Raw genomic sequence first — 22,365 nt, forward strand, 5'->3', positions numbered from 1 at the left:
CACACAATATCAGCCCTCCCATCTATAGCTTACTAACCCTAAGGCCTAAGAGGTTACAGGGCCTAGTAAGAAAAGGGGGTACAGAGTATACTTATCCACCATCCATGATCATTCCAGCATGCACAGCAAAAAAGAGAGAACCAGCTGGTCTTGTCCCTTATATGTGACCAGCTAAAAGCGGTGTGTCCAGCCCCAGGTGTGGGGGATGAGGTCACAAATCTATTGTCCACTGGCAAAGGTACATCCCCTCAATCCTAAAGGAAACTTGTTTTTCCAGCTCATGGCAGCTTTGTTTTACAGCAGGCTGGAGGGGGAGCTTCATGTGGAACACATGGCAGGATTATATCACTAAACACATCTCTATGTAAAGATAGACATTTTGGGGCACTTCCCCTTCTACAGATTCTCACCACAGCTGTATGTTCTTTTATAGGCACAAAAAATCGAAAAGATTTATAAGACCTTCCCGCGTCCCGGCTCTGGAGACAATTTTGTAAGTTGGTGTAATAAACGGTAATATTTATTAGAGGTTCCCCCATATAATCTATTGCCATAATCAATGCATCTATAAGGGGAAACGATGTAAAAAAGCGTAGGAAATGCAGGAGGATTTCACATAGGGCGCAGTCAGACAGCCATATAACAGGGATGACAATTGCATCGCAATGCTCGGACTGGCCGGCGGCTATCCCAGCCCTAGTGTGACAGTTACATAGAAATACATGGTGTCATGCTCAGGTACGGAGAGCCGCCGGCCAGTCTGAGCATTCCCATGCAACAGTCGTCCTTATTTTACGGCCGTCTGACTGCGCCCATACCCTCATTGTCACTGTGCCACCAGCAGCCGACACAGGGGCACTCATGTTTAAAAACTGTTCTAAGACAAAGTATCAGTGTGGCCCATCAGAGCCAATCAGATTCCAGGTTTTAGCATCAGTTTCCTTTAACCCCTTAAGCCCCAAGGGTGGTTAATGACCGGGTCAATTTTTACAATTCTGACCACTGTCCCTTTATGAGGTTATAACTCTGGAACGCTTCAACGGATCCCGGTGATTTTGACATTGTTTTCTCTTGACATATTGGGCTTCATGATAGTGGTAAAATTTCTTTGATATTACCGGCATTTATTTGTGAAAAAAAGCGGAAATTTGGTGAAAATTTTGAAAATTTTGCAATTTTCCAACTTTGAATTTTTATGCCCTTAAATCACAGAGATATGTCACACAAAATACTTAATATGTAACATTTTCCACATGTCTACTTTACATCAGCACAATTTTGGAACCAAATTTATTTTCTGTTAGGGAGTTATAAGGGTTAAAAATTGACCAGCAATTTCTCATTTTTACAACACCATTTTTTTTAGGGACCACATTACATTTGAAGTCATTTTGAGCAGTCTATATGATAGAAAATAACCAAGTGTGACACCATTCTAAAAACTGCACCCCTCAAGGTGCTCAAAACCACATTCAAGAAGTTTATTAACCCTTCAGGTGTTTCACAGGAATTTTTGGAATGTTTAAAAAAAGAATGAACATTTAACTTTTTTTCACCAAAAATTTACTTCAGCTCCAATTTGTTTTATTTTACCAAGGGTAACAGGAGAAAATGGACTCCAAAACATGTTTTACAATTTGTCCTGAGAACGCCGATACCCCATATGTGGGGGTAAACCACTATTTGGGTGCATGGCAGAGCTCAGAAGGGAAGGAGCGCTATTTGACTTTTCAATGCAAAATTGACAGGAATTGAGATGGGACGCCATGCTGCGTTTGGAGAGCCACTGATGTGCCTAAACAATGAAACCCCCCACAAGTGACACCATTTTGGAAAGTAGACCCCCTAAGGAACTTATGTAGATGTGTGGTGAGCACTTTGACCCACCAAGTGCTTCACAGAAGTTTATAATGTAGAGCCGTAAGAATAAAAAATAATATTTTTTCACAAAAATGAAGTTTTCGTGCCCAATTTTTTATTTTCCCCAGGGTACCAGAAGAAATTGTACCCCAATAGTTGTTGTGCAATTTGTCCTGAGTATGCTGATACTCCATATGTGGGGGTAAACCACTGTTTGGGCGCATGGCAGAGCTCGAAAGGGAAGGAACGCCGTTTGACTTTTCAATGCAAAATTGACTGGAATTGAGATGGGACACCATGCTGCGTTTGGAGAGCCCCTGATGTGCCTAAACATTGAAACCTCCCACAAGTGACACTATTTTGGAAAGTAGACACCCTAAGGAACTTATCTAGATGTGTTGTGAGAGCTTTGAACCTCCAAGTGTTTCACTACAGTTTATAACGCAGAGCTGTGAAAATAAAAATTCTTTTTTTTGCCACAAAATTTTTTTTTTAGCCCCCAGTTTTGTATTTTCCCAAGGGTAACAGGAGAAATTGGACCCTAAAAGTTGTTGTCCAATTTGTCCTGAGTACGCGAATACCCTATATGTGGGGGGGGGGGGGGAACCATCGTTTGGGCGCATAGCAGAGCTCGGAAGGGAAAGGGCGCCATATGGAATGCAGACTTAGATGGATTGGTCTGCAGGCGTCACGTTACATTTGCAGAGCCCCTGATGTACCTAAACAGTAGAAACCCCCCACAAGTGACCCCATATTGGAAACTAGACCCCCCAAGGAACTTATCTAGATGTGTTGTGAGAACTTTGAACCCCCAAGTGTTTCACTGCAGTTTATAACGCAGAGTCGTGAAAATAAAAAATCATATTTTTTTCAACAAAAATTATTTTTTAGCCCCCAGTTTTGTATTTTCCCAAGGGTAACAGGACAAATTGGACAACAACGTTTGGGGTCCAATTTCTCCTGAGTATGCCGATACCCCATATGTGGGGGGAACCACCGTTTAGGCGCATGACAGAGCTCGTAAGGGAATGTGCGCCATTTGGAATGCAGACTTAGATGGATTGGTCTGCAGGCGTCACGTTGCATTTGCAGAGTCCCTGATGTACCCAAACAGTACAAACCCCCCACAATTGACCCCATATTGGAAACTAGACCACCCAAGGAACTTATCTAGATGTGTTGTGAGAACTTTCACTACAGTTTATAACGCAGAGCCGTGAAAATAGAAAAACATTTTTTCCCTCAAAAATGTTTTTTTAGCCCCGCAAATTTTTATTTTCCCAAGGGTAACAAGAGAAATTGGACCCCAAAAGTTGTTGTCCAATTTGTCCTGAGTACGCTGATAACCATATGTTGTGGTAAATCCCTGTTTGGGCGCACGGGAGAGCTCGGAAGGGAAGGAGCACTGTTTTACTTTTTCAACGCAGAATTGGCTGGAATTGAGATTGGACGCCATGTCGCGTTTGGAGAGCCCTGATGTGCCTAAACAGTGGAAACCCCCAATTGTAACTGAAACCCTAACCCAAACACACCCCTAACCCTAATCCCAACCACAACCCTAACCCCAACACACCCTTAATCCCAACACTAACCACACCCCTAACTCCAACACACCCCTAACCCTAACTTTAGCCCCAGCCCTAACCCTAACTTTAGCCCCGACCCTAACTGTAGCCCTAACCCTATCCCCAACCCTAACCCTAGCCCTAACCCTAATGGGATAATGGAAATACATTTTTTTTATTTTATTATTTTTCCCTAACTAAGGGGGTGATGAAGGGGGGTTTGATTTACTTTTATAGCCTTTTTTTAGTGGATTTTTATGATTGGCAGCTGTCACACACAAAAAGACGCTTTTAATTGCAAAAAAATAGTTTGTGTGTCTCCGCATTTTGAGAGCTATAATTTTTCCATATTTTGGTCCACAGAGTCATGTGAGATCTTGTTTTTTGCGGGAAGAGTTGACGTTTTTATTGGTAAAATTTTTGGGCATGTGACATTTTTTGATCGCTTTTTAGTCCGATTTTTGTGAGGCAGAATGACCAAAAACCAGCTATTCATGAATTTCTTTTGTGGGGGGCGTTTATACCGTTCCATGTTTGGTAAAATTGATAAAGCAGTTTTATTCTTCGGGTCTGTGCGATTACAGCGATACCTCATTTATATATTTTTTTTAATGTTTTGGCGCTTTTATACGATAAACTATTTTATAGAAAAAATAATTATTTTTGCATCGCTTTATTCTGAGGACTATAGCTTTTTTACTTTTTCGCTGATGATGCTGTATGGCGGCTCATTTTTTTGCAGGACAAGATGACGTTTTCAGCGGTACCATGTTTATTTATATCCGTCCTTTTGATCGCGTGTTATTCCACTTTTTGTTCTGTGGTATGATAATAAAGCAGTGTTTTGTGCCTTTTTTTTTTTTTTTTTTACGGTGTTCACTGAAGGGGTTAACTAGTGGGACAGTTTTATAGGTCGGGTCGTTACGGACGCGATGATACTAAATATGTGTACTTTTATTGTTTGATTTTTTTATTTAGATAAAGAAATGTATTTATGGGAACAATATATAGATGTTTTCTTTATTTAGGAATTTATTTTATTTTTTACACATGTGAACATTTTTTTTTTTACATTATTACATTGTCCCAGGGGGAGGACATCACTTTATAGTGACAGATCGCTGATCTGACACTTTGCAGAGCAATGTGTGCTCTGAGCAGGCGCTTGTAAGCCACCTCCCTGCAGGACCCGGTAGTAGCCCCGTGGCCATTTTGGATCCGGGGCCTGCAGGGAGGAGACGCTCGGTACAAGGTGAGTACATCGCCTTGTACCGATCGTCTCAGGGAAGCCCGTAGGGAGCCCCCTCCCTGCACGATGCTTCCCTATGCCCCCGCAATGCTGCGATCATGTTTGATCGCAGTGTGCCCCGGGGGTTAATGTGCCAGGAGCGGTCCGTGACCGCTCCTGGCACATAGTACCGGATGTCAGCTGCGATAGTCAGCTGACACCCGGCCGCGCTCCCCCCGTGAGCGCGGCCGATCGCATATGACGTACTATCCCGTCACTGGAAATTAAGTCCCAGGTCACCTTGATGGGTTAGTAGGTCATATGGGATTAAGGGGTTAAAATAAGAGCAATGATCTGATTGGTTGCTGTGAGAGGCACTGACACTTTTTCTTAGAGCTATTTTCATGGATCTTACCTGGGAGGTTCATGAAACCATTTATGTCCTCCATACACAGTCCACCATAAATTTCAGCCTTCATTCTGCCACTGGTTGGCAACTGGAGGATAACATCGACCATGGAATCAAAACTGTAAATTTTTGAGAAAAATATATTGTATAAAATAAGTGATTGTAACACTGGTAGTTTATGAGAGTTGATAAACAGAGTCTGTTATATATCCAATAGTGAGGAAGAGGAGGAAGAGGAGGAAGTGGAGGAAGTGGAGGAAGCAGAGAGCAGTGAGGACAAGGAATCGTAAGTAGAGAGATAGTGAGGTTAAAACTTTCTCGCCAACACTCCCAGAACATCCCCGAGTCTCCCGGAAAAAGATACTCAAGGATCCATCTATAGCAGCTGTATACAGGCAGAGGACTTTATCCGTAGGCTTCCTAAGCATCATTTCTTCTAACCAGAGCTGTATGGTTTTATTTCAGGCGCTTTGGATGCCGTATTGAGGCCATGTGCACACGTTCAGTATTTTTCGCTATAAAAACGTGATAAAAACGCAAAAAAAACGCTTACATATGCCTCCCATTATTTAAAGTGTATTCCGCATTTCTTCTGCGAAAAAATTGCATCGTGGAAAAAAAAGCAACATGTTCATTAAATTTGCGGAATTGCGGGGATTCCGCACACCTAGGAGTGCATTGATCTGCTTACTTTCCGCATGTGGCTGTGCCCACGATGCGGGAAGTAAGCAGATCATGTGCGGTTGGTACCCAGGGTGGAGGAGAGGAGACTCTCCTCCACGGATTGGGCACCATATAATTGGTAAAAAAAAAAAAAAAAGAATTAAAATAAAAAATCGTGATATACTCACCCCCGGAGTCTTCCCGCCTCTTATCGGTGCATGTGGCCGCTTCCGTTCCTATAGATGGTGTGTGTGTGAAGGACCTTCCGTGACGTTGCGGTCACATGACCGCGATGACGTTGCGGTCACATGACCGCGATGACGTCGCGGTCACATGACCGCGACGTCACGGAAGGTCCTGCACACACACACACCATCTATAGGAACGGAAGCCGCTGACGAGATCGGCTGTCTGCAGGTGAGTATAACTATTTTTTTTTATTATTTTTAAACATCTTTTACTGTTGATGCTACATAGGCAGCATCTATAGTAAAAAGTTGGTCACACTTGTCAAACACTGTTTGACAAGTGTGACCAACCTATCAATCAGTTTTCCAAGCGATGCTACAGATCGCTTGGAAAACTTTAGCATTCTGCAAGCTAATTACGCTTGCAAAATGCTTAAATAAACGTGAAAAAAACGGGAAAAAACGCAAAAAAAAAAAATGCGGATTTCTTGCAGAAAATTTCCGTTTTTCTTCAGGAAATTTCTGCAAGAAATCCTGACGTGTGCACATACCCCAAGAACACATGGTCCAGTGATAGCAACACCACAGAAGAAATGCTAGCGCAGGCTTCCAGTGTCTGATGTTTCAGATGCTGCACATCTCGTATCTTCACAGCATAGACAATTGCCTTCAGATGACTCAAAGATAAAAGTCTAAGGAGGTCAGATCGGGAGACCTTGGTGGCCATTCAACTGGCCCACTACAACCAATCCACTTTCCAGAAAACTATTCATGTAGGAATGTTCGGACCTGACGCCCATAATTGATAGTATGGTGTGATATATGGGGTCCAAAGATAGTGGGGCCATTCTTCATCAATGGAAACCTCAACGCCACTGGATATCTGAAATTGCTACATGATGATGTGTTGCTCTCTTTATGCAGTGAAGATGGCAGATTCCGTGAGTTTTTCCAGCAAGATGGTGACCACCACATTATGGGTGTCAGGTCCGAGCATTCCTACAAGGAATCTGACCCCCTTAGACTAGCATTTCTTCTGCGGTGTTGCTATCAGTGTGTCAAGAGTGGGAGAAGAGGGCTGCATTGACAATCCAACACAATGGGCAGCACTTTGAACACATTTTATAAGTGGTCATAAACTTGTAAATATCTCATGAAAGAATAAAGTTACGTTAAAGCCAAGCACACCATTGTTTTTCTTGTGAAATTCTCAATAAGGTTGATGTGTCACATGACCCTCTTCCCATTAAAAAAATAAAGTTGGATCCAAAATGGCTGAATTCAAAATGGCCGCCATGGTCACCACCCATCTTGAAAAGTTTCCCCCTCCCATATAGAAAAATATTTAGAATTGAGAGTCCTCAGTGGTTGATACCTTTTAATGGCTGACTGAAAAGATGGTAACAAATTGCAAGCTTTTGAGACTACACAGGTCTCTTCATCAGGCATAGACTAAAACAAATTCTGAAGAATCACATATTTATGCACAACAATACTACAACAAACTAAGGGACCTTCTGATTCATAACAAGGAAAAGAAACTGCACAGATTGCGCCTCAATTCAGGACTCTATGCAAACAGATACAAAACAAAGCCAAAACCTGACAACTTGGACAACCACTCCATTCCAGACACAAAAGCCTCTAACTGTGTCATTAATCTCTCAGGTTATAAACCCGACAAAGTGGAGCTGGCCGTGCTTTCCAGAGGATTCTCATTTTGTCCTACTAAGGCCCTGGATAAAACTGAACTCTGCAGTGATATGGAACATTTTTTCAGGAGACCGCGCCTGAGGGAATATTTCAATGATACAGAAGATTCAGAACCCACCTGGACTGAAGGAAAAGGGATCCTAACAACAAAGAAGAAGTCAGACTGGACACCTCCACCGGGACGCAACCCTCATTTGGATAAATATATAGACTACTTCAGACATGTGATAAAATCCATCATCATAGATACTAACAGGAGACAAGCATCCAACATCAGTGCCCAGGAGAGAAAGGCCATACAGTCTCTGAAAACCAGCAAAGAAATCATCAGGGCCGGACTGGCCATTTGGCAAATGCCAGAAGGGCCTGTCTGGTTGTGGGCTGCCTTGTGTGCTACGTTGTTAACAGAATCAATGTTCTCAAGACACCCATACTGTTAACAGTTGTGACGGAGCACAAAGCCGATCACTCTGTCACATACCTCAGCATGCCGTGGGTATCATTACAAATATTAGTCTTGTAGTAAAGCTTCCTTTCCCTCATCCAGGGTAATATTAGTTATATATCCCATCTGGTTATTGGGGACGGTGACACCATGGGCCTGTGTGATTTCAAATGCCAGGGCTGAATTTCGTCCCCAGTCCGTACCTGGAAATCATCATCAAACCTGCTGACAAGGGAGGTGCAATAGTCCTGATGAACACATCAGACTATATGAAGGAAGCAAACAGACGACTTATGGACACATGCTACTACAAAACATTGGAGTCGGATCCTACACAGGACTATTACAAGGAACTAAACAAGTTAGTATCTTGTCTGCCCGACGAATCCATAAGATCCGATGACTTGATACCAGAAAGCCCAAGAACAGGGACATTCTACATGCTCCCAAAATCCACAAATCTGGAGATCCAGGAAGACCAATTATTTCATGCGTGGGCACCTTACTGAGCAGGTATCTGGATGGGTAGAGGGTGTTCTTAAACCCCTGGTAAAGGACACACCCAGCTACATTCAGGACACAACTGACCTACTGAATAAACTATCAGCAATAGGTCCTCTACCAGAAGGAACCATCCTGGCCACCATGGATGTGGAATCTTTATACTCCAATATCCCACACCAGGATGGACTAAATGCCTGCAAACTCTTCCTGGAAAACACAGGGACTGATGCAAATTCTGTGGTGAAACTTATAAAATTCATCCTCACCTACAATTACTTTGAATTTGACAAGAAGATCTACAGTGCCTACAAGTAGTATTCAACCCCCTGCAGATTTAGCAGGTGTACACATTTGGAATTAACTTGGCATTGTGACATTTGGACTGTAGATCAGCCTGGAAGTGTGAAATGCACTGCAGCAAAAAAGAATGTTATTTCTTTGTTTATTTTTTTTTTTTTAATTGTGAAAAGTTTTTTCAGAGGGTCATTTATTATTCAACCCCTCAACCCACCAGAATTCTGTTTGGTTCCCCTAAAGTATCAAGAAGTAGTTCAGGCACAAAGAACAATGAGCTTCACATGTTTGGATTAATTATCTCTTTTTCCAGCCTTTTCTGACTATTTAAGACCCTCCCCAAACTTGTGAACAGCACTCATACATGGTCAACATGGGAAAGACAAAGGAGCATTCCAAGGCCATCAGAGACAAGATCATGGAGGGTCACAAGGCTGGCAAGGGGTACAAAACCCTTTCCAAGGAGTTGGGCCTACCTGTCTCCACTGTTGGGAGCATCATCTGGAAGTGGAAGGCTTATGGAACTACTGTTAGCCTTCCACGGCCTGGACAGCCTTTGAAAGTTTCCTCCCGTGCCGAGGCCAGGCTTGTCCGAAGAGTCAAGGATAACCCAAGGACAACAAGGAAGGAGCTCCGGGAAGATCTCATGGCAGTGGGGACATTGGTTTCAGTCAATACCATAAGTAACGTACTCCACCGCAATGGTCTCCGTTCCAGACGAGCCCGTAAGGTACCTTTACTTTCAAAGCGTCATGTCAAGGCTCGTCTACAGTTTGCTCATGATCACTTGGAGGACTCTGAGACTGACTGGTTCAAGGTTCTCTGGTCTGATGAGACCAAGATCTAGATCTTTGGTGCCAACCACGCACGTGACGTTTGGAGACTGGATGGCACTGCATACGACCCCAAGAATACCATCCCTACAGTCAAGCATGGTGGTGGCAGCATCATGCTGTGGGGCTGTTTCTCAGCCAAGGGGCCTGGCCATCTGGTCCGCATCCATGGGAAGATGGATAGCACGGCCTACCTGGAGATTTTGGCCAAGAACCTCCGCTCCTCCATCAAGGATCTTAAGATGGGTCGTCATTTCATCTTCCAACAAGACAACGACCCAAAGCACACAGCCAAGAAAACCAATGCCTGGTTCAAGAGGCAAAAAATCAAGGTGTTGCAGTGGCCTAGTCAGTCTCCTGACCTTAACCCAATTGAAAACTTGTGGAAGGAGCTCAAGATTAAAGTCCACATGAGACACCCAAAGAACCTAGATAACTTGGAGAAGATCTGCATGGAGGAGTGGGCCAAGATAACTCCAGAGACCTGTGCCGGCCTGATCAGGTCTTATGAAAGACGATTATTAGCTGTAATTGCAAACAAAGGTTATTCCACAAAATATTAAACCTAGGGGTTGAAGAATAATTGACCCACACTTTTATGTTTAAAATTTATAAAAATTTAACTGAGCAACAAAACTTTTTGGTTTGTAAGATTTATGCATCTGTTAATAAATCCTGCTCTTGTTTGAAATTTGAAGGCTCTAACTTATTTGCATCTTATTAAACCTGCTAAATCTGCAGGGGGTTGAATACTACTTGTAGGCACTGTATCTACAGGAGACTGATACAGCAATGGGAAGTAAAATGGCCCCACAGTATGCAAATCTTTTCATGGCCAACTTGAAAGTGACTTTTTGTCCTCATGTCCCATAAGGCCTCTGGCCTACTACCGCTACATTGATGACATTTTAATCATCTGGACGGAGTCTGAGCCACAGCTAAAGACATTCCATGAACAGTTTAATCAATTTCATCCCACCATCAACTTGACACTCAACTACTCCTGCACTGAGATTAACTTTTTGGACACTATTATTAACCCCTTCAAGTCGCGGCCCTTTTTCGTTTTTGCATTTTCGTTTTTCACTCCCCTCCTTCCCAGAGCCATAACTTTTTAATTTTTCCGTAAATATGGCCATGTGAGGGCTTATTTTTTGCGGGACGAGTTGTACTTTTGAACGACACCATTGGTTTTACCATGTTTTTTACTAGAAAACGGGAAAAAAATTCCAAGTGCGGTGAAATTGCAAAAAAACTGCAATCCCACACTTGTTTTTTGTTTGGCTTTTTTGCTAGGTTCACTAAATGCTAAAACTGACCTGCCATTATGATTCTCCAGGTCATTACGAGTTCATAGACACCTAACATGTCTAGGTTATTTTTTATCCAAGTGGTGAAAAAAAATTCAAAACTTTGCTTAAAAAAAAAAAAAAAAAAAAAAAAAAAGGGCCATTTTCCGATACCCGTAGCGTCTCCATTTTTCGTGATCTGGGGTCGGGTGAGGGCTTATTTTTTGCGTGCCGAGCTGGCGTTTTTAATAATATCACTTTTGTGCAGATACGTTCTTTTGATTGCCCGTTATTGCATTTTAATGCAATGTCGCGGCGACCAAAAAAACGTAATTCTGGCGTTTTGAATTTTTTTCTCGCTACGCTGTTTAGCGATCAGGTTAATGCTTTTTTTTTATTGATAGATCAGGCGATTCTGAACGCGGCGATACCAAATACGTGTAGGTTTGATATTTTTTTTATTGTTTTATTTAGGATGGGGCGAAAGGGGGGTGATTTAAACTTATGTTTTATACATTTTTTTCATATTTTTAAACATTTTTTTTTTACCTGTGCCATGCTTCAATAGCCTCCATGGGAGGCTAGAAGCTGGCACAACTCGATTGGCTCAGCTACATGGCAGCGATCATCAGATCGCTCCTATGTAGCTGAAATGCAGGTGTGCTGTGAGCGCCGACCACAGGGGCATCAGTAACCATAGAGGTCTCAAGGACCTCTATGGTTACCATCCTGACACATGATCATGTGACGGAGTCGGCGATGACGTCATTTCCGGCCGCCCGGCCGGATGCGGTAGTTAAATGCCGCTGTCTGCGTTTGACAGCGGCATTTAACAGGTTAATAGCGGCGGGTGAATAGCGATTTCACCTGCCGCTATTGCACGCACATGTCAGCTGTACAAAACAGCTGACATGTCGCGACTTTGATGTGCGCTCAGCGCCGGAGCCCACATCAAAGGGGGAGACACGGCATGCGCAGTACATGTACGGCGCATGTCGCGAAAGGGTTAAGCTGCAGAACAATGAAATAGAGACATCCCTGTATCAGAAGCCAATCGACCGTCCAACATACCTTAAATGGGACAGTTTCCATCCAAAACACATAAAAAACTCCAAAAGCAAGAAACACACAAATCCGCACTGCCAACTGAATGTAATCCGTTAATTTTGTTAACCACTTCACACTGTGATGGTTACAGAAGCTCCATTTACCTATATCAAACTGGGGGTGCGTTTTCCAAAAAACGCACGAAACAGCCGTTGTCCGGAGCTGCTTCTATCCCTCCCTGCAATCTGTTTTTTAAGTATGTCCGAATAAAGTGAACAAATCTTGAACAGGGGTAAGTGCGTTCCTTTTTTCTTTCATTTTGGACATAAAAAACTCCACTGTCTACAGCCAAGCCATCAGATACAATCATATACCGTATTTTTCGGACTATAAGACGCACCGGACCATAAGGCGCACCCCAAATTTGGGGTGAAAATTGCAGAAAAAAAGATTTTTTATAAGATGGGGGTCCGTCTTATTGTCCGAATTTCCAGTATCTTACCTGAGGGCTGGCGGTGGCAGAGCAGGGTCACAGGAGGCATGGTGTCAGCAGAGGTGGGGTGATGCGGTACGGCGTGCACCTGAGCAGGGTCCCTTCCTGCTTAGGTGGGCGACGCCACGGCCTGGTGTCCATGGGAGGGCTGCAGCAGTGGTTACCGGCAGAGGTGCTGGGATGAGGAGGTGCTGGGATGAGGAGGTGCTGGGATGAGGAGGTCCTGGGATGAGGAGGTCCTGGGATGAGGAGGTCCTGGGATGAGGAGGTCCTGGGATGAGGAGGCGCAGTGAGAGGTATGGCATCAGAGGGGTCCCTTTCCCTGGTGAGGTGATGCAGCAGCCCGGTAAGCAGCAGAGCCGGGTGAATACTGTTGTTAGCTCCTCTTCTCGCAAGCATGCTGCACCATGTGACCTTACTTGTCACGTGATGTTCTGACGTCAGAAGGGGAAAGTGCAGGGCCATATTGGAATCCGGGATGGCGCAGTCGTTTCTGCCCCGTATAGAGCACTTGTCCTCCCAGGTGATCCGTGTGCTGGGATGTAACCCGGGGCCCATGACCTTACAGGGCACTAACACATACCTGTTGGGCACCGGCCGGAGGAGGATTCTCATAGACACAGGAGAGCCATCAGTACCAGAATATATCAACACTCTGAAGCAAGTCCTGCAGGACTCCAGCACTGCCATCCAAGAAATCATCGTCACTCACTGGCACCTCGACCACTCCGGGGGCATAACGGACATATGCAGAGATATCATGTTGTTAGCGGTGGTGGCGGCCATCTTCCCGAGGCCGCGGGTGCACAGATGAAGCGCTCTGCTTCCCGGGGCTTCAGGAAAATGGCCGCGGGAGGCCGCGCGTGCGCAGATGGAGATCGCGGCGGCCATTTTCCTGAAGCCCCGGGAAGCAGAGCGCTCCATCTGCGCACGCGCGGCCTCCGGAAGATGGCCGCCACCACCGCTAACAACAGGATTCACCCGGCTCTGCTGCTTACCGGGCTGCTGCATCACCTCACCGGGCAAAGGGACCCCGCTCACTGCGCCTCCTCATCCCCGCACGTCTGCCGGCGCACCTCTGCCACCGCACCTCTGCCACCATACCTCTGCCGCCACGGTAAGCCTGCATTGCGACTATTAGACGCACCCCCCATTTTCCCCCCTTTTTTGGGGGGGAAAAAGTGCGTCTTGTAGTCCGAAAAATACGGTATGTTCCAACCCAATGGACAGGGATGAACACCTTGGTCGCCTCAGAAAGACCTTTTTGAATCAGGGCTATCATCCAAGAACAATTGAAAACCACATTACAAGAGCCACCAGAATATCAAGGAATCACCTGCTACATTACAAAACTAAAGAAGAAAATAACCGGGTGCCTCTAGTAGTTACCTACAATCCAAATCTGGAGGTGCTAAGGGGAGCTGCCCGGAAATTACAACCTTTACTACAAAAAGATGCCGCTTACAATCCATGTTTCCAGACCCCCCACTACTGTGTTTTAGGCAGCCCCCAAATCTAAGAAGCATCATTGTCAGAAGCTCCCTGTCCTCTCCAACAGCTGCAGGAACCTTTCCTTGCAACCAGAAAACATGTAAAACCTGTCCATTCATAATGACCACGGACAAGATAAAGATCACAACTCACATCAGGACTACAAGATACCAGGTACATTCAGCTGCATCACATCTAATGGGGTGTACCTAATTATATGTACTAAATGTCCAACTGGGGGTCTGTATGTGGGGGAGACAGGGCAAAAGCTCAGAACAAGGATGAATTCTCACCGCGACACAATAAGAGAAAAAAGAATGGATCTACCTGTGGCAATACATTTCTGTCTCCCAAATCATAACATTATGGACATGAGATTACTGGTGTTAAAAGGTAACTTCAAATCGCAGAAAGACAGGAGAGTCTGGGAATATAAACTGATGACGACCTTTGACTGTAGTGGTGGAATGAATGTGTCGCATGGATTTATGTCTTTTTACATCAGCTAAGGAATTTGCCCCTCAGACTATGAGGGGTCATCACAACAGAACCAGACCCCAATCAGAGGACAATAAAACATTCTTATCTAAGAACTGGTCCAATATTTATGGACATAACTGTTTATCACCCATGGTAATTCTGCTTCATGTCACCTTATCCATGGTTTTTTTTTTTTTGTTTTGTTTTTCTGTGCTATGTTGTGTATAAATATGTGATTCTTCAGAATTTGTTTTAGTCTTTGCCTGATGAACAGACCTGTGTAGTCTCGAAAGCTGCAATGTGTTACCATCTTTTCAGTTAGCCATTAAAAGGTATCAACCACTGAGGACTCTCAATTCTAAATATTTTTCTATCTACTAACACGGTACCAAGATATATATCTCCTCTTCCATATACTAATGTGCCACAAACAGGAAGCTGATATCACCAACCATTCCCATTTTATTTAGGTGTATCCATATAGATGGCCCACCCTATATATATACATGGCTGTAATTCTTCCTCTAATGGGGTGAATGAATCTCAGTTGTGGAGAAATGAGATAATGAACGTAAGGTCACAAAAGGAGCAATACATGGAATATGGGCACAGAAATCAGTGACCCCTATGTGCCATTTGCCCCTTTGGTCCTTCAGGCTGACCTGTTCCAGTTTATTGCTCATGTAGCACCCAAAGGGCACAGAAGGGCATTAATAAAGAATGATAAATGGTAAGTGGACACTAAGAGGCACGGATTTTTGTGTCAGTTTGCCATTTATTGCCCCTTTAATGACGCCATTTATTTCTATTCAGTGCCTGAATGTCCCCATTTAATCACCTGAAGCTCACGATGACTGACTTGGGCTTTGTACTTGTGCAGCCTCTTTGGCCAGAGAAGTAGAAGGCCCCTGTAGTGCTCTGTCGTACACCCACTCTCCTAGTGCCTGCGGCGTGATGTCATCAATGCGCTAGGATGTATCACTATTAACTACATAACACACAGCGTTCTTAGGCTTAAAAGCGCCCCCTACTGGAGCTGTGCAGTACTGTGCGCTGTCCTGTAAAATTCTGAATTTGTCAGAAATATCTTACACCTGTTCATGAATGATGTATTTATCCGCACTATGGTGGGCTCACACAATGTGATCACAGGGTATGTTTCTGTCCTAAATGCAAGTATTCCTCTGGATTTGGAGCAGCACAGCAGTAAATGCACCATTGATGCATTGTATGAACCCACTGTAACACTCCCTATAAAGGAGCGATTACAATAATGTTCATTTATGAGATTTATTACTGCATGTAATCAATGTTATGTGCTCAGCAGTGAGGAAGAGGAGCAAGAGGTGGGCAGGGATTGCTCCAAATAAGAGAGGAAGACTATAGCAAAGACACCATCAGACTGTACAGCTCTGGGAAAAATTAGGAGACCACCACATCAAATCCCTGTCATGGCCGCCCAATCTCCAGACCTGAACCCCACTGAAAACCTCTGGAATGTAATCAGGAGGATGATGGATAGTCACAATCCATCAAACAAAGAACTGCTGACATTATTGTACCAGGAGTGGCATAAGGTCACCCAGGAGCAGCGTGACAGACTGGTGGAAAGCTGCCAAGACGCATGAAAGCTGTGATTAAAATGCATGGTTATTCCACAAAATATTGATGTCTGAACTCTTCCTGAGTTAAAACATTAGTATTGTTGTTCGTAAATGATTATGAACTCGTTTTCTTTGCATTATTTGAGGTCTGAAAGCGCTGTTTTTTGTTTTTTTTAGTTTTGACCATTTCTCCTTTTCAAAAAAAAAAAAAAAAAAATTAATTGCTTGAAAATTTGGAGACATGTTGTCAGACGTTTATAGAATAAAAGAACAATTTACATTTTACTGAAACTTATATCTATAAAGAGAAAAATCAGACAAACTGAACATTTTGCAGTGGTCTGTTCATTTTTGCCAGAGCTGTAAGTACAGAGATATGGAGTATAGAGATATCACAGGTTGTATATGATTGTAGATATTTATTAATTAGTATCTGATGAATGACTTGTTATCACTGAGTATAGACTGAGGAGGATAGAAAACATTGCTGTGCATACTGATTTAGGGGTCTCCTACTCCAGGATTATAGGGGGCACAATTTTCTGAGCTCTTGGTCTTGTCTGAGCAGTGCTGCCGCTCCAATGTGGCCATGGCGCACTGAAAACAGTTTTGCCAATGGCCGGTATGACTGGCAAAGATGAAGGTAGAGGCGCTGGTGGGTGGCGCAGAGGAGGGAGACATACAGTGTAATTGTATTTGACCTGTGAGAAAAAAAAAAGTCTACTAGAGCCGACCCGCTGATACCACTACTGATCCCGCATCTCCAGTCCGGCACGCTCTCGGGTTACTACAAGGCCATTTACAACACTCACTCCCCAGCTATGACGCCCTTCCTGAGCGGCCTTCACCTGAGCCGGAGGTTCCCTCCTCTTCTCCCTACATCTTCGCACCTCCTCCGTGTGCCCTCCCAAACATCTAAGGGCGCACAGCGCCTACTACCCTCTGTCTACTCCACTAGCTGGGCATAGGTCTGCTACGAAGCCAGTGCACTCGTGCCATGATTTATATTATTGCTTTATTTGGTCATATATTCTCCATTTTGTTTTTTGCACATTGTGATCCTTTTGCTACATATATTGTGATCTTGCCCTTTTTGTTCACATTCTACCATCTTGACTCTGAGAATATTATTCTTTCAGTGCAGTTAATGAGCTTCTTATTTTCTCTACTTTCCTAGATTTCCTCATAGACTGATCAGAATGATAATGTGAACTGTCTGTGTCTTAATTTGTTTGTTTGTTTGGATTTTTCTTCAGATGCAAACGTAAATGGTGGCAAAGGTGGCAAAAATGCTTTAACAGAAAGAACAGCAAAGTCAGGAACATGTAGGTATTTTAACACTTTCCACAAATGGACATGCCCTTATTTCCTAAATGCTGTTTTCTAGATGCAAAATTATACAATGACTCGTCCTGATAGTTACACAGGTGTCACGGTTCACACCCGTGCTGCCAACAATGTGTCACGGATCCCAACACATGTCAGGGATCCCTGGTAGAATACCTCTATTGTCCCCACTACTCACACCAATTTGTCACAAACCGCGGTGGTTTGGTTGCCCCTGGTTCCTTCTGAAGGGGATTTATCTATATCCCAGTTCCAGTTTGGAACTTGTAGCTCTCTGGCATCCCCCTTACCCTCAGGTCAGATTAGGTCCTGCACCTAGGGTAATTAGTCACCAGAAAGGCTGCCTGCTATGCACTGGCTATTGGGCATCCTGCAGCGAGGGCATTATAACTACTCCCACACAGGCGGGAACAATAATTATCAATGCCGCCGTCGCTACAAAGATTCCCAATCGCACAGAACAAAGTATCCTGCCACCAGCTTCGATTCCACAAGGGTTAACTGGTCTGGAGCCAACCCAAATCAGTAGCGTAATTCACTTCAGAGGAAGCAACAGTTCGTTTATAGAGCAGAGAGAGATAAGCTAGTAAATTATATATTTTACTCCATAAAAAGGTAGGCAGTGTTTGCAAAGTATAAAAGATATTATAAAGAAGACAAAATCATGTGTACATTACAAATAAAATAGGGTTAACATTGAAAAGAGAACGATTAAATAGCATTCAGAACATTTCAGCTTGAGACTGGCCGTGTGCTATGGAGGAGAAAGGGCTTCCATATATCCAGATGCATGAACACAGCTTTGCCGAGCTGTTGTTAGCTCGCTTCCTGGACCAACTCTTCCCCCAATTCAGCAGGGGTAAAGATATGCCCTCTTGTCGTGACATCACTGAGTGGGCTGAGTAATGACATGCACTCATTTTCCACCTATTTACATTTTTTGAGCCCCCAGACAAAGGATATTCCTTGGGCAAGGGGAGGGGCAACGAGGGGCTTTACAGGATTGATTGCAGATTAAAAGCCATACACTGCTCACACATTGGTATCAAGTTGCACAGTATCTGCCATAGGGCTTTGTTTGTTGTATGAGCGAATGCAGAGGGGGAGAAAGGTGGGTCGAAACTGCAATTTGTGTCTGTGACATGGTAATTTCTAGAACTATCTTACATTATGACATTTTTACATTATCGTGACAACAGGTAAAAGATCAGTCCCCTTACAAGTGCATGTGAATTTGATATTTATACAATGAGCTATTAATTTATTATTAATAATGATGTTAATTGTAACATTATTTAAAAATATAATATTATTAATTAGTAATGACATCTATCTAAATCGTGTGGTGACGTATATGAGACAGGTAATGCATTATGTTTGTCGGTGTCCCTATGAGACAAGGATTTGTTCTTGATTATTACATTACAAGGTATTTATTTGTGATAATTTCTTCTATTTCTCCAACAGCAAAAAAGAGCATGACAAAAAAGAGAGACGGACACCAAAGTAAGGAAACTCTTCCCCCATTATTGTATGTGACATGTTGTTGCACTCAGGCTCATTGTATCAGGGGCAGATACACTTTGTGTCTTCCCTTTATATCGTTATACTATATGGAATATTTTTAATGGAAGAAACCAATATATTTAAATGTCTATATGTCCCATTATGAGAGAAAAGAATTTCCCTTTTTAGTTCATGTCTTCCAAACTCTCTAACCTTCCCGTCCTTTCGTCTCCATTCTAAACACTAGGCTCCTCAGAGTGATTCTCTGCTGCTTCAAGAACACAGCAGCAGAGTAGAGAAAATCACGTAAGTATAATTTTTTTTATTGAAAGATTTTAAAGGGCCACTGTCACCCCCCTCCAGCCGTTATAAACTAAAAGAGCCACTTGTGCAGCAGTAATGCTGCAGTCTAACAAGGTGGCTCTTTTAGTTTTAGGTTCAAGTATACCCCAAATAAAGCGTTTTTAAACTTAGCCACAATTCCTGTCTCTAGCCAGGTAGGCGGGTCCTCACTCCCCAGCTTGGCCAGCTCCTCTGCCGTCACTCACATCTTCCTGCGCTTTCGGCGCTGCCCCCTCAGCGCTGTTATCGTTTCAAAACCGGCGCCTGCGCTGTGTACTGGTGTCCTGCGCAGACGCAGTAAGCTCTGGCCATCTGATGTCCCAGCCAGGCTTGCACACTGCGCCTGCGCGGGCATCGCGGCCAGCCACCTTTGGAATCCCCGCCCCGCACTGTGTTATGCATTATGCACAGTGCGGAGCGGGGATTCCAAAGGTTTCACCTATACAGAATATTCCGTGTAATGGCTGATACCAGAGAACAAAAGACATCCACAGAACACCAGGATGGATCTGCTGCACAGCAAATAGCTGTAGGACCTGTGATGATGTGATTGGGGCAATCACATGGCAGTGATGTCATCGCAGGTCCTACAGCTATTTGCTGTGCAGCAGATCCATCCTGGTGTTCTGTGGATGTCTTTTGTTCTCTGGTATCAGCCATTACACGGAATATTCTGTATAGGTGAAACATAAATATATACTGATAAGAAGACGTTTTCCGGGGATTCCAAAGGTGGCTGGCCGCAATGCCCGCGCAGGCGCAGTGTGCAAGCCTGGCTGGGATGACAGACGGCCAGAGCTTACTGCGTCTGCGCAGGACACCAGTACACAGCGCAGGCGCCGGTTTTGAAACGATAACAGCGCTGAGGGGGCGGCGCCGAAAGCGCAGGAAGATTGGAGTGATGGCAGAGGAGCTGGCCAAGCTGGGGAGTGAGGACCCGCCTCCCTGGCTAGAGACAGGAATTGTGGCTAAGTTTAAAAACGTTTTATTTGGGGTATACTTGAACCTAAAACTAAAAGAGCCACCTTGTTAGAATGCAGCATTACTGCTGCACAAGGTGGCTCTTTTAGTTTATAACGGCTGGAGGGGGGTGACATTGGCCCTTTAAGATTAACAAACTCTACATCAGTGTCTTCTTAAGTATTGATTATCATATAAAGAGTCAGTAGGTGACAAATTAGTTTAATTCTTATGCATAGAAAATAAGGTAGGAGGACACCTAATTATTTTACATTCAAAGATAGATTATTTTTACAGAAGCAAGGCACTGCCATGGGCACGGCATGGCGCCATCGTATGCAAATCTCTTTCTCAGCCTATAGGAGGAGATTTTCCACAGTAGTCCCCAGGCCACTTCCCACATGCAGTGCTAGTACAGATACATTGATGACCTGTTAAAAATTAAAAAAAAAAATAAAAATTGAAAAATAGTTTAAAATTACCCTCCATTCGACCCATTCAAAATAAAGTAATAACAAAATTAAAAATACACATATTTGGTACTGCCACTTTCAGAAATGCCCGATCTATCAAAATATAAATATAATTAACTTGAATGGTAATCGGCGTAATGAGAAAAATAATCGAAACTCCAGAATAACTTTTTTAAAATATTGCAATAAAATGCAATAACAGGCGATCAAAAGATTGTATCTACACCAAAATGGAATCAATAAAAACATCAGCTTAACGCACAAACAATAAGCCATCACCCAGCCCCAGAGCATGAAAAATGGAGACATTACGCCTCTCGGAAAGTGGCGCTTTTTTTTTTTGCAAACTTTGCATTTTTCTTTTGACCACTTAAATAAAACAGAACCTATACATGTTTGGTATCTGTGAACTCGTAATGACCTGGAGAATCATAACGGCAGGTCAGTTTTAGCGTTTAGTGAGCATGGTAAAGAAAAAAAAACAAAACGAAATTTGTGGAATTTTGCCTTTTAGCAGCTTCACTGCACTTTGATTTTTTTTTTCCTGTTTTCAATATATGATATGGTAAAACCAATGGTGAAGTTCAAAAGTACAACTTGTCCTGCAAAAAAACAAGCCCTCACGCGGCCATATTGACAGAAAACATTAAAAAATTATAGCTCTGGGAAGACGGGGAGGAAAAAACGGAAACTCAAAAACAGAAAATCCCACGGTCGTTAAGAGCTTTTTGTTTTACTGCAAAAAACTTGCACATTTTGCAAAATGTCGCAAAATTTGGCAAAAATGTTCTGCTTTATATAAAATCCATCTAGGTGGAGGCTGCTGTACATTTCCACAAACATTTTAGTGACTTTTCAAAAAGTTTAAAATTAAAAAAAAAAAAAAAAATCGCATGAAAACATCTGTAAAGTCTAAACCCTGCCCACAAATGCTTAAAACAAAACAGACGTACACAAAACAGGGAGTTTAGGAAAGGTACAAATGAAAAGATGATCATGGTGCAAATGGAAAGGTGGCAAAATCTGCCCCAATCAATGGTGAATCGGCCCCTTCATCTCTAATGAGTAAGTCTGTTCTCCGCTGACATCTGCTTATGATCAGTCTGTCTCTGCCATCTCTAATCCATATTTTCCTTTACAGAAGTTCAGTTCTCACATGGAGCGGTCATTGCCACAGCCACCATGTCAACAAAAGCTACAAGAGTCTTCCAGGAATCTGTGCCTGCGCTAAAGCTGTAATGTAACTGATCCGTATGTGCACGATGCGCAGCGACCTTACAGAGGCCTGTAGTATGCCAGCATGCAAGGATGTGTGACAGAGTGGTGAGCGCAGTGCTCGTGCCAGGAGTCCGGTGATGCTACCGGCACATGTGAAGCAGATTCCCTAGTGGAGTGCAGCTTACTTCTGGCAGCGGTGAGCGCAGTGCTCGTGCCAGGAGTCTGGTGATGCTGCTATCTGGAGAAGTGGAGAGCACGGTTTGTGTGCTGAGCCTCCCTCCGATGGTGCTGCAGGATTACTGCGGAGGGTAGGACGGCAGAAGACCTGGGGAGCGTCCTACCGTGGTGCCAGGTTCCCTCCGTGCCCTCCGTAAGCCAATGCAGGAGACTGGCGGTGTGCTTCGGCCGAAAAG

The 22,365-nt window shown here is 43.7% G+C and overlaps 2 long non-coding RNA genes across 4 annotated transcripts in view; one reads left to right on the plus strand and one right to left on the minus strand.

The window, feature by feature from the left end:
* The first annotated feature begins 428 nt into the window (after nucleotides 1-428).
* LOC143781422 (uncharacterized) lies at nucleotides 429-21,971 on the plus strand. Its single transcript, XR_013216708.1, has 6 exons — nucleotides 429-493; nucleotides 5,280-5,348; nucleotides 17,363-17,431; nucleotides 18,921-18,959; nucleotides 19,207-19,265; nucleotides 21,876-21,971. It is a non-coding gene; the product is annotated as an uncharacterized LOC143781422 (long non-coding RNA).
* The window catches only part of LOC143781423 (uncharacterized), a 62,432-nt gene continuing 44,998 nt past the window's right edge, over nucleotides 4,932-22,365 (minus strand). For 2 of the 3 annotated variants that reach the window (XR_013216711.1, XR_013216710.1), the window contains exon 3: nucleotides 20,423-20,692. This is a non-coding gene — a long non-coding RNA (uncharacterized LOC143781423). Of the gene's footprint in view, nucleotides 5,182-20,422; nucleotides 20,693-22,365 lie in introns of those variants that run through there. The other variant, XR_013216709.1, reaches the window with a different exon arrangement.

The sequence above is a fragment of the Ranitomeya variabilis genome, chromosome 6 (assembly GCF_051348905.1).
Source record: "Ranitomeya variabilis isolate aRanVar5 chromosome 6, aRanVar5.hap1, whole genome shotgun sequence".
Classification (NCBI taxonomy): domain Eukaryota; kingdom Metazoa; phylum Chordata; class Amphibia; order Anura; family Dendrobatidae; genus Ranitomeya; species Ranitomeya variabilis.